Source organism: Panulirus ornatus, chromosome 68, assembly GCF_036320965.1.
Source record: "Panulirus ornatus isolate Po-2019 chromosome 68, ASM3632096v1, whole genome shotgun sequence".
Lineage (NCBI taxonomy): Eukaryota > Metazoa > Arthropoda > Malacostraca > Decapoda > Palinuridae > Panulirus > Panulirus ornatus.
The window spans coordinates 3,144,234-3,160,812 of NC_092291.1; the positions used below are offsets into that span (position 1 = coordinate 3,144,234).

At 39.3% G+C, this 16,579-nt stretch overlaps 1 protein-coding gene across 2 annotated transcripts in view; it reads right to left on the reverse strand.

The window, feature by feature from the left end:
* Positions 1–16,579, reverse strand: part of LOC139747275 (uncharacterized) — a 42,237-nt gene that overhangs the window by 10,548 nt on the left and 15,110 nt on the right. The window lies entirely within an intron of this gene.

Consider the following 16,579-nt stretch of genomic DNA (forward strand, 5'->3'; position numbering starts at 1 on the left):
AGACTGCGTACTTGCTCCCCTCTCCAAAACTCCTGCATTTACCTCCCTAACCACCCTATCCATCAACAGACTAAACAGCCGTGGGGACATCATGCACCCCTGCCGCAGACCAACATTCAGTGGGAACCAATCATTCTTCTCTCTTCCTACTTTTACACATGCCTTACACCCTTGATAAAAACTCAATGCTTCTAGCAGCTTACCTCCCATACCATATACTCTTAAGATCTTCCACAAAGCACCTGCATCCACCCTGTCATATGCCTTCTCCAGATCCATAAATGCTACATACAAATCCTTCTGTTTCTCCAAGTATTTCTCACACACATTCTTCAAAGCAAACAACTGATCCACACATCCTCTATCACTTCTGAAACCACACTGCTCCTTCCCAGTCTGATGATCTGTACATGCCTTCACCCTCTCCATCAATACCCCCATACAAACTTATGCCTATGCAGTTTGACCACTTACCTTTATCCCCTTTGCCTTTGTACAGTGGCACTATACATGCATTCTGCCAATCCTCAAGCACTTCACTATGATCCATACATACAATGAATACCCTTTTTCTTAGTAAATTCAACTGCAGTGCCATCCAACCCTGCCGCCTTGCCCGATTTCATCTACCAAGTCTTTCACCACCTGACTTGACTCCTCCTTCTGTCTCCTTTTTTAGAAACTGAAATACAAGAAGGGGAGGATTTCCAGTCCCCTGCTCCTGCCCCCTTTAGTTGCCTTCTATGCCACGCAGGGAATACATGGGAAGAATTCTTTCTCCCAATATCATATAATTCATATTTGCCTCTGTGGATCTTATATTTCTGGTATTCTGTTTACATGAGAAAGAAAGACAACAGGAGGCCTGATTGGCCCATGACTACTTTGTCTAAAAAAATGATTAACTTGAAAAAAAAATGTAATTCAGCTATCACAGACTCCCTGCTGCTGCACATTAGCCTTCTAGTGTCCCTGTTACTGCTGTCATTTATATTTCTGGCGTTTCTTTCAAAGTATACCCAAATTTATGAAATATTTGTCTAAATGACTTTAAAGGTATTTATAGTTTTAGCATTCACTATGTCTGGCAGTAACTTATTCCAGTACTCAAAGAAACTTTTTCCCACATCCCTACTACATCTTTTGAGTTTTATTCCAATTGTCCTAGTAACCGTATTTTCTTATATTCTGAAAAGATGCTCGTGGTTTACTTTGTCAAACTTGTTAAGAAATTTGAACACTTGGTTTAAGTCGCCTTTAAGTATACGTTTTTTAAGGGATAAGATATCCAATCATTTTAGCCACTTCATAGGCCAGATTTCTAAAGGATGGGATCAATTTTGTCGTAAGTCTTTATACTTGCTCTAATTTTTCCTCGTCTCTTTTACAGTTTGGGGACCAAATCTAGACTGCATATTCAAGGTATAGTCTCACTAGAGAATTTTAAAGTGTGAGAATTGTTTCTGGTGCCTTATAATCTATGTTCCTGGCTATGAAACCTAACATTTGGTTACCTTTTTTACTTGCTACTTGACACTGTTTAGTGTATTTCCTTTTCTTCACTTACTTTAGTCAGAGAGTTTCCAAATACTTTGTAGCTGTAACATATATTCTTGTCTCCAAAGTGCATAACCTTACATTTGTTTACATTAAATTTCATTTGCCATCTGTTACGACCACTCTGCAAGTATGTTAAGATCTCTTTGAATCATTTCGCAGCTCTGCCTGTTTACAGCTTCACCTCCTAATTTAGTATCATCAGCAAATTTAGATATCTTAAATGTAAGACCATGTTCTAGGTCAATATATATTATGATAGGAATTGGTCTAGGACCAACCCATTGCACACCACTTGTTATGTCTAGCCTACCTGAGGCTTCACCGTTTAATACCACACACTGCTTTCCTCCAGTAAGCCAGTCTCTGATCCATGCAGAGATCTCCATCGATTCCATGTGCTTTGAGTTTATGTAAAAGTCTCTTATGAAGTACTTTATCAAAAGCCTTTTGGAAGTCTAAATATACTACATCAGACATAATTTTTCGTCCCAATTCTGACACTGAAAATTTCAAACAAATTTGTTAGGCAGGATCTTCTACAGCTGAAACCATGTTAGTTGTCTGATATAATTTTGCTTTCTTCTAGAAACGTGACAATTTTATCTCATTATCTTTTCCATCATTTTACCTAACACTGACATAAGGCTAATTGGGCGGTAGTTCAAGCCACACTTTTTGTCTCCTTTTAAAACATAGGAGTAACATTTGCTAGTTTTCAGTCAGTTGGCAACCGACCATCCGACAGAGATTTGTTTAATATTTTTGTCATGGGGTATATCAGCTGTCTCCTGACCTCCTTTAAAAGTCTTGGAGCTAAGTTATCTGGGCTTTTGGATTTAACAGGTCCAGGTATTTATGTATTTCAGAGCTCTTTATTTCACTAAGCTTCGACTCTTCTTTATCAGATCCTTGAAAATTTTCATTGGTTGCAGTATTAGAGATATTTCTTCAACTGTGAATATAGAGTTAAACGAATAAATTAGTATGGTAGCAGTTACTGTGAATACGGAGTTAAACGAATAAATTAATATGGTAGCCATTTCCTTGTTGTCAGTAGTTAGTGTGTCATGTTCGTTTTGTAATGGTCCAATTCTTTCTTTTACTGTCTTCTTTTGTCTTATATATTTGAAGAATTCCTTAGGATTATTCTTAATTTTCTTTGGATTTTGATTAATTCCCAGTAATTTTAATCACTTCCCATTGACTTGAATTTCTTATATATTTTCTTCTGGCAAATTAGTCCATCTATTCTCCTATTCATACATGCTGGTTTTGAAATATTGCAAGTTTTCATAATTCATAGAATATCTTTATTTACAATCTTGAGTAACGTCTTTTTAGAATTATTCTGCATTTCCTCTACTATGTACATGGTCCATAGCAATAATGCAACTGCAGCTGTCACATACTGGGGTAGGTTTCCTCTGTAAAAAGTGACTCTGGATCAACATAGTATGACCAATAACCAGTCAATGCAAAAGTCTCAAAATGACAATTCCTGCTGAAGGAGGAAAGCCATGCTTTAACACCTTTCTGTACCCTCTATACTTTCATTTTCCTTGGATTCCAAGTCCCATTTTGCTTGTTTTTTATATTTTTCTTAAAGACTCTACTCACAGACAAAAGACCATATCAAAGCTAGGCCTTATTGAAATATAAAGAAGGTTAATGAGAATGAGAAAGACGAGATGAAGAAAGTACATTAAAAATTTTGGAGGCAGAGGAAAAAGGAAAAAAACTGTCCTTTAAAAGTACTAGGTCAAACCGTTAGGAGACATGAGGGGGTTAGAGAGTTCCAAAGCTCCGTGGTGTAGGGAAAGAAAACAGTTATCAAAATGGCCCATCACTGAGTTGTCAATGGCCATACTATAATCAAATGATGCAACAGCTTGCAGCATTTTATGTGGTCTAGCTAATAGTGGGGGTGCACATGCAGCCAGCTCTCAGGAGCAAGAACCAAATATGCAAAGAAGAGGGAAAGTGAACCAACACTGCAGCATAGAGCTCGTGAGTCAAATAGTGAGGTTAGCTTGGGAAAGTTGATAAACAAACTGTTTTAGAAACACAGTACTCATCACAAGGACACATCAATCCTATGGATATAAAGAGCAACTGTTCTGAAGAAAAGAAAATTCAACTTCTAAACAAGACTGTTTCTTAAAAGAGGCAGAATTAGCTACTTCCATTAAGTGAAGTTTCCAAGATAGGTTAGATGTCATAGTGATACAAAGTATGCTAATTGTAATGGTGAAATTACAGATCCATCAGAACAGGCATGAAAGTTGTTAAGATGTGCAAGAGAGAGACAAGCAGAAACTGAGTTTTGGAGGCATTAAACAACCAAATTTTCTCTACTCCTCTGAGATACCCTGACTGAGATAAGATGACTAAACATTAAGAAGATAGGAAATTATATTACAAATGTATCTTGCCTTATATGATCAAAGAAGACCAAGAGTTTCAAGACATCTGAGGATATGAGAGATGAGGAGATATTCAAAGACTCTGGATATTGAAATTAAAGAAAGTGGTGGAATTACAGATACATCACAAGGGACAGGAAAATTGTATTGATGCGAGGGAGAGAGAGAAAGACAGAGATTGGGTTTTGGAGGCATTAAACTCGAGAGGAAGTTGTGCTGAGATGAGATGCAGATTAAGTGAGAGAGGCAGGAGGTAGAGGAATAGTTTCGAGGTGTCAGCATGTGAGTGCACTTGGTTAATTGTAGAACTAAGGAAATCGTTCCTAAAAAGGATGAAATAAGTGGCAGACGAGAGAACCTTGAGGGACGTCACTGTTGGGAGATAAAGGGATAGAAGCTGATCCATCAACAACCAGGGAAATGGATCAGCCAGAGAAAGTGAGGGAGGGAAGCCAACAAGGGGGAGCTTGAAGACGAGATTCTGATGCTTTTAAAAGACACTGGCTATATCAGGGGAAACTACACATGGTTCTTCAAAGTCTTTCAGAGATGATGACGACATTAAGAAGATAGAAATGGATATTACTGGTGTATCTTGCCTTATAGAATCCATACCGATGATCAAAGACTAATGATTCAAGATGTCTAAGGATATGGGAGTTGAAGAGGGATTCACAGACTTTGGAAATAGTGCAAGTTAAAGCAAGTGGCGGAATTACAGATCTGTCAAAAGAGACAGGAGAGTTGTGAGGATATGCAATAGAGAGAGAGAGAGAGAGACAGAAAGTGGGTTTTGGAGGCATTTAACAACCAGATGTTGTCTACTTTACTGAGATATTCTGTCTAAGTTTACAGGAAAAGTTATGTTGTGATGAGATGCAAATTGAGTGAGAGGGGAAAGGGCAGATTTGAAGGAGGCAGAGAAATGAAGTGTTGAGTTGTCAGCATACAAGTACATTTCATTATTTGTAGAGGTAAGGAAATTATTGATAAAAAGGATAAAATGTGTACAAGGCAGGAGAGAACCTTGAGAGACGTCACTGTTGAAAGGGGTCGGCCAGAGAAGTAGCCAGGTAAAGGGAAGCTAAGTAAGGAAGGGAGGCCATAGAAGGGGAGCTTGAAGGCGAAACCCTGATGCTACACCCTATCAAAAGTATTGGATATATCAAAGAAAACTACATATGATTTATCCAAAATCTTTCAGAGATGATGACGAGACATTAGTAAGATAGGAATGGATACTACCACTGTATCTTCCCTTATAGAAGCCATAATGATGATCAAAGAGAAGACCAAGAGATTGAAGATGTCTGAGGATATGGGAGTTGAAGAAGGATTAAAAGACTGGAAATAGTAGGTCAAAGCAATAAGACATTAGTTAAAAGGGTCAGAATGATCACCCTTCTTTGGGTTGGGATGTACCAATGCATGCTTCCATGAAAAAGGGAAAGTTCTGGTTTTTAAACAGAAATGGAACACACAAGTGAGTGTAGGCACAAGTTCAGAAGCATGCTCTTTCAGTACATCATTCCATAAGCCTTGCTTGGCCCAAAGAAATAAGTACTGTTTGGTCAATAAAAAAAGAGGTTACAGGGAGGGGCACAGGAGGGTGAAGGAATGTTAGACTCGTCCAAGGAATAATTTGAAGAGAAATAAGTACTGAAAAAAAAAGAGTTGCTTTGTCAATGGGAGAGACAGCTATAGTACATCAGAACAGAGAAGTGAAGGATGGGTAGTGCAAAAAAAAGTTGTTAGAAATGCCTTTAGCTAAAAACCAGAAAGACCTACCAGTGGATGAAGAGGAATTTGTAGTACTTCTATTGGATAAAGAAATGCTTTGCCTCTCAGGTGATATACTTACATTGATTGCATTCAGTAATAAATGATGAATGGGAATTGGAGGAAGTTTTTTCAAGCCCATTATGAGAGAGCCCTTGCTTGAAAGGCCTCATCATAGGAATAGGCTGAACAATGAATTGTAAGAAGAAGCAGTCAAGGAGGAAGAAGGGATGTATACTTCCATTTTCACAACAATACCAACTGCTATAAGTCTGATGGAGATGGCAGCATAACTAAAGGAAAAACGGTAATCTACTCAAGGAAAAATCAATAAAAAACCGAGGTTCCAATATTCATGCTTAGATAGGGACTGCTGGAGTAGGAAATGCCATTAAAACAGATACAATTATAAGAGTGTGGTCTGATTACCTAATTAGGAGTGAGCCTGTGAAGCTACAATGCTGAGGACCAGATGTAAAAAACAAGTCCAGAGTATTAGGAACAGACATGAATATGGGTTGAGTGGGTAATAATTTGCTTTAGATCTTTATAAATGGAGAGCATGAGGGCTTCAATCCTCCTATCATCTGAATGGGAGTAGTTCCACTATTCCCCAAAGATGTATGTAGAAATCTCCAAGGCTGAGGTCCTCAGGTCCTCAGCTTGTGGGTAAAAGGATGTCATGGCCTTATGGCAGGAGTTTAATAGTTGAAGAAAGATATCAAGGGTAAGGGTGAGAATGGAGAATATAAGGGCTTCAATCCTCCTATCATTTGAATGGGAGTAGTTCCACCATTCCCCAAAGATGTATGAAGAAATCTCCGGAGCCGAAGTCCTCAGCTTGTGGGTACAAGGATGTCATGTCCTCATGGCAGGAATTTAGATAGTTGAAGAAAGATATCAAATTTGTAGAAGCAGAACAGTAATCCTGGCTTCATGGCAGAAGTTTAGATAGTAGAAGAAAGGGATCATATTTGTAGAAGTAGGAGCAGTAGACAAAATAAAGAAAATCAGTGTTAGCTGAGTGATAAACATTGAGTAAGATTACATCAAAGTTCAGGAGACTTAAAGTCCTTAAGCATGCCACAGGTGCACTGATGTTGGAATCGGAACAGACACCATCCTTGAAGCTAAATAATGGGTGATGATTTTTGTTGGATATAGGAAAAGGGGTAGTGAGAATGTCATTAGATGGCTGGGTCATAAAGAGAGGCAAGATATAATTTGAGTTATCAAAAAGATGGTATTCAAAACAAGAAAGGTTACTAGAAAGACCATGAGTGTTGGTGAAGTGAATGGAAGAGGAGGCAGATCTATTAGTTGGTAAAGTGAATGGAAGAAAAGGCATATCTATTAGAAGGGTCATGGGTGACGCCAGCACTAATATGTTGACAGCAGAAAATGAGGGGTAAGGAAACTGATGTAAAGAAAAGAAGTGAGAATTGAGTAGGCATATGGTGCACGTAGGACGAAGATGGTAATATTAGCCCAGTAATCTAGTTTTCATGAAGACAAAAAGTAAGACTAGCAATCCTAAAATGGAGAGTGTGTGATGGTTCTAAGTACCTCTTTAATGCTCCTGAGTCAGGATGGCACTACCACCATTAGTGGCTGCTCATAAAATCATTATGAAATCAAACTCTTACACATATCTGCTGCAAGATATTTTGATTTGACATATTTTTCATCATTACCACTAACACTAACACATCCATTACAAATTCCTACACATTTGCTTTGAGTTATTTCTTACTGTCTAATCTTGAACTCTTTTAAACTATGGAATACACTGGAGAATAGTGTGGTATGACTTGGATTTCTTACAGTCTAATCTTGAACTCTTTTAAACTATGGAATACACTGGAGAATAGCGTGGTATGACCTGGAGTGTACACTGGGAATTAGAGTTGACCAATTTCTTTGTAAGTGATTACTCAAATAATCTATGTGCAAACCATACAGTTCTGCACTAAATGCAGAAGCTTCTCTTATAGTTTTGCTTTGAGAATCTTCAAAAACTACTGCAAAGCCTACACCTACACAGTTTGAGCCATCAATAAATATCTTCATACATTTTGCATGAACAGAATCATGTTGAAAGAATTCATTTTTCATTATCAAAGACGAAATTTTGCCTTTGGTTGTTTTCATCGAGTTCCTTTAAAGTCCATACTCAGGAATCCTTCAGGAAGGAGACTGCACAAAACCAGCTTCTTCAACGAAGTTGAAGTACAAACCAATGTCAGTAATAGCATTTTTCTAAACTTACAATAAAATGTTAAAGGATATTGGATGTTGGCTGAATACCTTGGTCTCTCAGCAACAAAAAAGCATTTACATGTGCAATTACACAATGTACAACTAAGCTTATGAAGCACTTAAAGCCAAGTTCTTTACTTCTTAAATTCACAGGGAGCTTGAAAGATCCTGCATACAGGTTTTCAACTTTAGAGGATCTGAATGCTCCTGTGATTATTCTAACAGAATTATGGACAATGTAAAGTAATTTCAGGATGTCACAAGTGGTTGGTGAATATCTCAAGAAACCCAAGACGAGTTTCAGCTACATAAAGAATCATATAACCTCAGCATGATTTCCCTATCTGCACCCAAAGAACAGATAGTAAGGACTGAAACCACCTACAAAATGTTTAGGAATTTTGTCTTGTCACTCTGTAAGTGCTGAGCAGTCAAAATGCAGGAGACTTATGTCCCTTGGCAAGAAAGCGAAGAACTTCAACTGACTGCTTAAGTCTCCCGCTCATAGTGTATTCCATCCTCCCAAAGAAAAGTAAAATCAGTGTCTGATATGGAAGGTATTATTTCCTTCATAAGAATTATTTTATACTCACTTGCAGTGTTGTAGTTAGTGAGGCAGTGTCACATGTCATGTATGTTGTATCAAAACCACAGCCCCACAAAACCAAGCTCCACAAACCTTTCCATGGTTTTCCCCAACTGCTTCATATCCCTCGTTTAGTCCACTGACTGTCACCCCTTGTATACTACATCACTCCAATTCACTCTATCCCTATGTGCCTTTCACCCGACTAAATTTCCATGACCAACTACCCAAAATATTTTTCACTCCATTCTTCCATCTCCAGTTTAGTTTCCCCCTTCTTTTGCCCTCCACTTCTAATTCAAATATTCTCTTTGTCAACCTCTCCTCGCTCATTCTCTCCATGTGTCTAAACCATTTCAGCATGCCCTTTTCAGGTCTCTCAAATACACTCTTCTATTACTACACCTCTCTCTTACCCTTTTATTTCTTACTCAATCAAAACACCTCACACAATATACTGTTCTTAAACATTTCATTTCCAATACATCCACCCTTTTCCACATGCTCTCATCTACAACCCATGGCTAACATCCATACAATATTAGGATTATTATATCTTCAAACATACCCATTTTTGCCCACCCAGATATTGTCTTCTCTTTCCACACATCAATGCTCCCAGAACTTCCTTTAAACTTTCCCCATTCAAACATCTCCAAATAATTCCCTCAGCCCTGTTGAACTTGTTTTTGTTTAAATGTCCTTTCAACTTCCTCCTTTATCACACACTCCCAATTTCTGACAACTTCTGCAGTTTCTCACTTGAATCTGCTACCTGTGCTGTGTCATCAGCAAACAACTCGCTCACTTCCTGGGCCCCTCACACCCCTAAATACTCCATACTCACCCCTCTTTCCACAACCCTTGCATTTACCTCCTTCACCACCCTAATCATAAACAAATTGAACGACCATCGTGATATCACACACTCTACCACAGACCTACCTCCCTCTGGAACCACTTATTCTCCTCTCTACCTACTTGCACACATGCTTCACACTCTTGATCAAAAATTCTAACTGCTTCTAGCAGCTTTCTTCCCACTTTATATATTCATATGACCTTCCACAAGGAATCTACATCAACCTTATCATATGATTTCTTCAAATCCATAAATGCCACATACAAGTACTTGTTTCTTTCATAAATCCTTTTAAAGGAAATGCATAATCTACACATCCATTACTACTGAAACCACATAGTCCCTCCCCAATGTCTTCATTTTCTCAATCACCACTCATGTCCTATACAACTTACCAGGAATCACCTCTAATGATTAAAGAGCCCTTGGTAGGACCCTCCAGGTGGTACTATTATCAGATTTTAAAAAAATAGTAAGAAAAATATATCAACTAATAGTAAATTAGAAAAAATTAACCACATTTGTTGTACAGACAATTAACTTTGTTATGCACTTGATTTTTCATGTTGGTTGGCATTTGCCAAGGGATTTCATCTTTTCTCTACCAACCACCAACAGATTATTATCTATCTATCTATCTTTATCTCTGACACCTGTTCCAAATGGAACTCCCTCAAAGAGGTGGCCATGGCAAATACAGTCTTCATAACTTGTGAATTCCAGTGCCTCTTCTCAGCCTTTAGTGCCTTACCCTGAACAGACCACTGGCAGAGGGTAACTCTAGCACAGTGTTTGCCGAGTCTCCTACCTAATGTTCCTACTGAATACTACTATCTAATGCTCTTTCCAACTACTTCTACCTGAAATTTCTACCTAATGCTCCTGTTTAAATGTTCCTACCTATCGTTTTGCCAAACGGCATGGCTGGCACATAGTGCTCACCAAAGAAAATCTAGAGTTATGAAGAATGAGCAGCACAAGTCAAGTGTTACACATGACAAGGAGAGATTGTGTTGTGGAGAGAATGCCAGTAGTCCACATGTTTATGAGGAAGAAAGAAAAGACAGCTACTTAGGTCAGAGGAGTGCAACTTGACAACCACTGAAGGGCTGGCTCACTAAAATACCTCCCTGGTTGTTGGCTGCCAACCAACTTCTACCTACCTAGATTACCAATTTGCAAAATACTTTTTCTAGGGTTACCAATTCAACATCTATCAAATCATTCTCTCTTTCATTAGTGCCTTAAAGACTATCAGTAAGTAGCCAGTAATTAATGTGGCTGTACTTTATCCCTCATGTTATGTGGGTAAATAACACTCAAAAATTTTCTGTGGTGATAATCATAGTTACATAAGACTTAAGGCATTTCTACAAACCAAAAGAGAGTGCCTTTCAATCAAAAATTTTTACAAGTGAACAAAAATGCAGACTCAACACTAATTGCTGATAACTGTCAAATGACAGACCCTGTGGTTATCATTGTTGCTAGAGGGTTAATGGCATAGCAAGTTTAGGGACTAAGCCACATGAGTGAAGAGCTCTCTCTCCATATAATTTGCAAATAGATAAATACTAAATGCCAATTGTTACTTCCAGCCATACTGCAGCTTGACCATTTACTGCGACTTTTTAAATACAACCAGTCAACCATTTTTCAACCATTAGTCACCAAAGCTGGTGAAATCCACTGCTGCTTCTTGCCCTTCAGTGGCAGAGGGCAACTCTAGTGCAGTTTTTCCTGTTCCAACCAACTACTTTTACCTAATGCGCTATCTATCTATCTATATCTCTTGACACCCATTCCCTATGGGAACTCACATAAAGAGGATGGCCACAGGAAAAGAATCTCCACTTATCCCTGTCCTTACATGCCTCCTTCACATACACCATTCCATGCAGTGTTCTACCTCTTCTCTCCCTCCAGTATTCTTTCACTCTATATGCCCATGTCACAGGTGGTCTTCCTCTCATACCAACTCCTTTAATTGTACTATCATACACTCTCCTTGCAGACTCCCAGTCTTGCATTCTTTCCACATGCTCGAACCAGTTCAAAGAAGTACGTTTCAACCGCCCTACCATCCGCAGTTCATTCCCTCTGCATTTCTACCCATGCCACATCTCTTATACACCCCTTCATTTCTTTCTTCATTCCATCCAGTCATATCACAGGCTCCTCTCCAAATACTCATTCCCACAACCTGGATTCTTGACCTCTGCGACCCATTCCATGTCATAGTATGTTGTGGCTGCATAGGTCAGAGTTGGGAAGACTATGATGTCCCTTAATCCTATCTTCATATCAATACTTGCAACTCTACCTTTCATTATTCTATTAAGGGACCCAGTGGCTCTTCTACCCTCTACTGCTCTCTCCCCTTCTTTCACTTTCTATACTTTCTATGTTTTAGAAAAGCAAATGATTGATACAAATGGAAATGTGTGAAATCATGCCTGGTAAAAAAAAAAAAAATAGTGTAAAATGTGTTTTGGTGTAGAGTACATTACGCAGAATGAAATCACACATGGAAAAACTAATACTCTACTTCTAATTCATAATCTTACATTTGCAGGTAAAGTCAGTCGTATCCTTTACTTTTCAGTATTAGATATAATCAGGATAATAAGTTTTACAACACAAGGAATCAGATTTAGTACATATGGTCTTCAAGTTTCAGTTTGAATCCCGAGTTCCAAAACTCTTTTTCTTAATCCCTGATGGGCAAATATAGTATGAAAAATTCTAGGAACACCAAAATACTTTTCAAAATATCAACAAAATATCAACTCTTGACAGTTAACTCTGTTACGTTTTCCTATCCTTCCTGAAGTCTGCTGATACTTGTTCATCCCAAATCTCATTTGCCCTCTTCTTCAACTTTCCCTTGTATGTTTTAGGAAAATACATAATGAATATATCCTCCTTGAAGGATCAGATTGGGGTGTCTGAACGTGAGTGGATGTAACCAAGATGAGAAGAAAGGAGAGACAGGTAGTATGTTTGAGGAAAGAAACCTCAATGTTCTGGCTCTGAGCGAAACAAAGCTCAAAGGCACAGGGGAAGAATGGTTTGGAAAAGTCTTGGGAGTAAAGTCACTGTTTGTGAGAGAACAAGAGCTGAGCTAGGAGTAGCACTACTCCTGAAGCAGGAGCTGTGGAAGTGTGTGATAGAATGAAAGAGAGTAAATTCTAGATTGATGTGGGTAAAACTGAAAGTGGATGGTGAGAGATGGATGATTATTGGTGCTTATGCACCTGGTCATAAGAAAGATCATAAGAGGCAAGTGTTTTGGGAGCAGCTGAGTGAGTGTGTCAACAGCTTTGGTAAATGAGATCAGGTATTAATGATGGGTGATTTAAATGCAAAGGTGAGTAATGTGGCAGTTGAGGGTATGATATACATGAGGCATTCAGTGTGTAACTGGAAATTGTGAAGAGCTTGTGGATTTGCGAGCTGAAAAAAAGACTGGTGATTGGGAATACCTAGTTTAAAAAGATATGTACATAAGTATATGTATGTGAGTAGGAGAGATAGTCAAAGGGCATTAGTGGATTTTGTGTTGATTGATAGGAGTGTAAAAGAGAGACTTTTGGATCTTAATGTCCTGAGAGGGGCAGCTGGAGGGATGTCTGATGATTATCTTGAGGAGGTGAAGATTTGCAGAGGCTTTGAAAATAAAGTAGAGAGAATGTTGGGGAGAAGAGAGTGGCGAGAGTAAGTGAGCTTGGAAAGGACACTTGTGTGAGGAAGTACCAGGAGAGATTGAGTGTAGAATGGAAAAAGGTGAGAGCAAATGATGTGAGGGGAGTGGGTGAGGAATAGATGTATGTACGGAAGCAATGATGGCATGTGCAAAAGATGCATGTGGCATGAGAACTATGGAAGATGAGCAGATTAGAAAGGGGAGCAAGTGGTGGGATGAAGAAGTTGTTAGTGGAAGAGAAAAGAGAGGCATTTCGACAATACTTACAAGGAAGGAGTACAAATGACTGGGAGATGTATAAAAGAAAGAAGCAGGAGGTCAAGAGGAAGGTGCAAGGGTGGAAAAGGAGGGCAAATAAGAATTGGGGCAAGAGAGCATCATTAAACTTTAGGAAGAATATAAAGATGTTTAGGAAAAAGGTAAATAATGTGCAAAAGAGAAGAAAACAAATAGGAACATCTGTGCAGGGGGCAAGGGGAGAAGTGATAACAAGTAGTGATGAAGTAAGGAGATGGCATAAGCATTTTGAAGGGGTGTTGAATGTGTTTTATGTTAGAGTGGCAGATGTAGGGTGTTTTGGTCAGGGTGGTGTGTGAAGTGAGGGCGTCAGGGTGAATGGTTTAGTGAAAGCCTTGCGGAAGACGAAATCTGGCAAGTTGGTAGGTTTGGATGGTATTGCAGTGGAATATATTAAGAAAGGAGTGATTGTATTGTTGATTGGTTGGTAAGGATATTCAATGTGTGTATGGGCCATGGTGAAGTGCTTGAGGATTGGCAGAATGCATGTATAGTGGCACTGTACAAAGGCAAAGGGGATAAATACGAGTGTTCAAACTACAGAGGCATAATTTTGTTGAATATTCCTGGGAAACTGTTTGGGAGAGTATTGATTGCAAGGGTGAAGGCATGTACAGAGCATCAGACTGGAGAGGAGCAGTGTGGTTTCAGAAGTGGTAGAGGATGTGCAGATCAGGTGTTTGCTTGAGTAATGTGTGTGAAAAATATTTAGAAAAGCAGATGGATTTGTTTGAGGAATTTATGGATCTTGAGAAGGCATGTGATAGGGTTGATAGAGATGCTTTGTGGAAGGATTTAAAGAGTATTTGGTGTGGGAGTTAAGCTCACAGAAGTAGTGAAAAGTTTTTATTAAGGATGTAAAGCATGTGTATGGGTAGGAAGAGAGGATAGTGATTGGTTCCCAGTGAATATCGGTCTGCGGCAGGGGTGTGTGATGTCTCCATGGTTGTTTAATTTGTTTACGGATGGGGTGGTAAATGCAAGAGTTTTGGATAAAGGGGCAAGTATGCAGTCTGCTGGGGATGAGAGGAGCTGGGAAGTGAGTTAGTTGTTGCTTGCCAATAATGCAGCTATGGTGTCTGATTCAAATGAGAAACTGCAGACACTGGTGACTGAGTTTCAAAAAGTGTGTTAGAGGAGAAAGTTGAAAGAAATGTGAATAAGAGCAAGGTTATTAGGTTCAGCAAGGTTGAAGGACAACTTAATTGGCAAGTATGTTTGAATGAAGAAAAAAGGTTGAAGTGAAGTGCTTTAGATATCTGGGAGTGGACTTAGCAGCAAATGGAACCATGGAAGCGAGTCACAGAGTGAGGGAGGGGGCAAAGGTTCTGGGAGCGATGAAGAATGTGTGGAAAGAGAAAACTTTATCTCAGAGAGCAAAATTGGCTGTCTAAAGGAACAGTAGTCCCAATAATATCATATGGTTGCGAGGCATGGGCTATAGATAAGGTTGTGTGGAGGAGGATGGACGTGTTGGAAATGAAATGTTTGAGGACAATATGCGGTGTGAGGTAGTTTGATCAAGAAGTAATGAATGGGTAAGAGATGTGTGGTAATAAAAAGAGTGAGAGAGAGAGCAGAAGAAGGTGTGTTGAAATGGTTTGGACATATGGAGAGAATGAGTGAGGAAAGGTTGACAAAGAGGATATATAGGTGTCAGAGGTGGAGGGAACAAGGAGAAGTAGGAGAACAAATTCGAGGTAGAAGGATGGAGTGAAAAAGATTTTGAGTGATCGAGGTGTGAACATACAGGAGGGTGAGAGGTGTGCAAATAAAAGAGTGAATTGAACGATGTGGTATACTGGGGTCGATGTGCTGTCAGTGGATTGAACCAAGGCATGTGAAACGTCTAGGGAAAACCATGGAAAGGTCTGTGGGTCCAGTACGTGGATAGGGAGCGGTGCATTACACATGACAGATAGAGACCAAGTGTGAACAAATGTGGTCTTTTTTGTCTGCTTTCTTGGTGCTACCTCACTGAAGCATGGGTCAATCATGCTGGGAATGAACTGAAGGTCAGCAAGTATGAATATACATGGATACATATGTATATGTCTGTGTATTTGCATTTATATATATATTATTTATTTATTTATTTTGCTTTGTCGCTGTCTCCTGCGTTTGGGAGTTAGCGCAAGGAAACAGACGAAAGAAATGGCCCAACCCACCCCAATACACATAGATATACATACACGTCCACACACACAAATATACATACCCATACATCTCAATGTACACATATATATACACACACAGACACATACATATATACACATGCACACAATTCACACTGTCTGCCTTTATTCATTCCCATCGCCACCTCGCCACACATGGAATGACATCCCCCTCCTCCCTCATGTGTGCGAGGTAGCGCTATGAAAAGACAACAAAGGCCCCATTCGTTCACACTCAGTCTCTAGCTGTCATGCAATAATGCCTGAAACCATTATATATATATATATATATATATATATATATATATATATATTTCTTTTCTTTCTTTCATACTATTTGCCATTTCCCGCCTCAGTGAGGTAGCGTTAAGAACAGAGGACTGGGCCTCTAAGGCAATTTCCTCACCCGGCCCCCTTCTCTGTTCCTTCCTTTGGGGGGGGGGAGAAGATTTCCAGCCCCCGCTCCCTTCCCTTTTAGTCGCCTTCTACGACACGCAGGGAATATGTGGGAAGTATTCTTTCTCCCCTATCGCCAGGATAATATATATATATATATATATATATATATATATATATATATTTTTTTTTGCTTTGTCGCTGTCTCCCGCGTTTGCGAGGTAGCGCAAGGAAACAGACGAAAGAAATGGCCCAACCCACCCCTATACACATGTATATACATACGTCCACACACGCAAATATACATACCTACACAGCTTTCCATGGTTTACCCCAGATGCTTCACATGCTCTGATTCAATCCACTGACTGCACGTCAACCCCGGTATACCACATCGATCCAATTCACTCTATTCCTTGCCCTCCTTTCACCCTCCTGCATGTTCAGGCCCCGATCACACAAAATCTTTTTCACTCCATCTTTCCACCTCCAATTTGGTCTCCCACTTCTCCTCGTTCCCTCCACCTCCGACACATA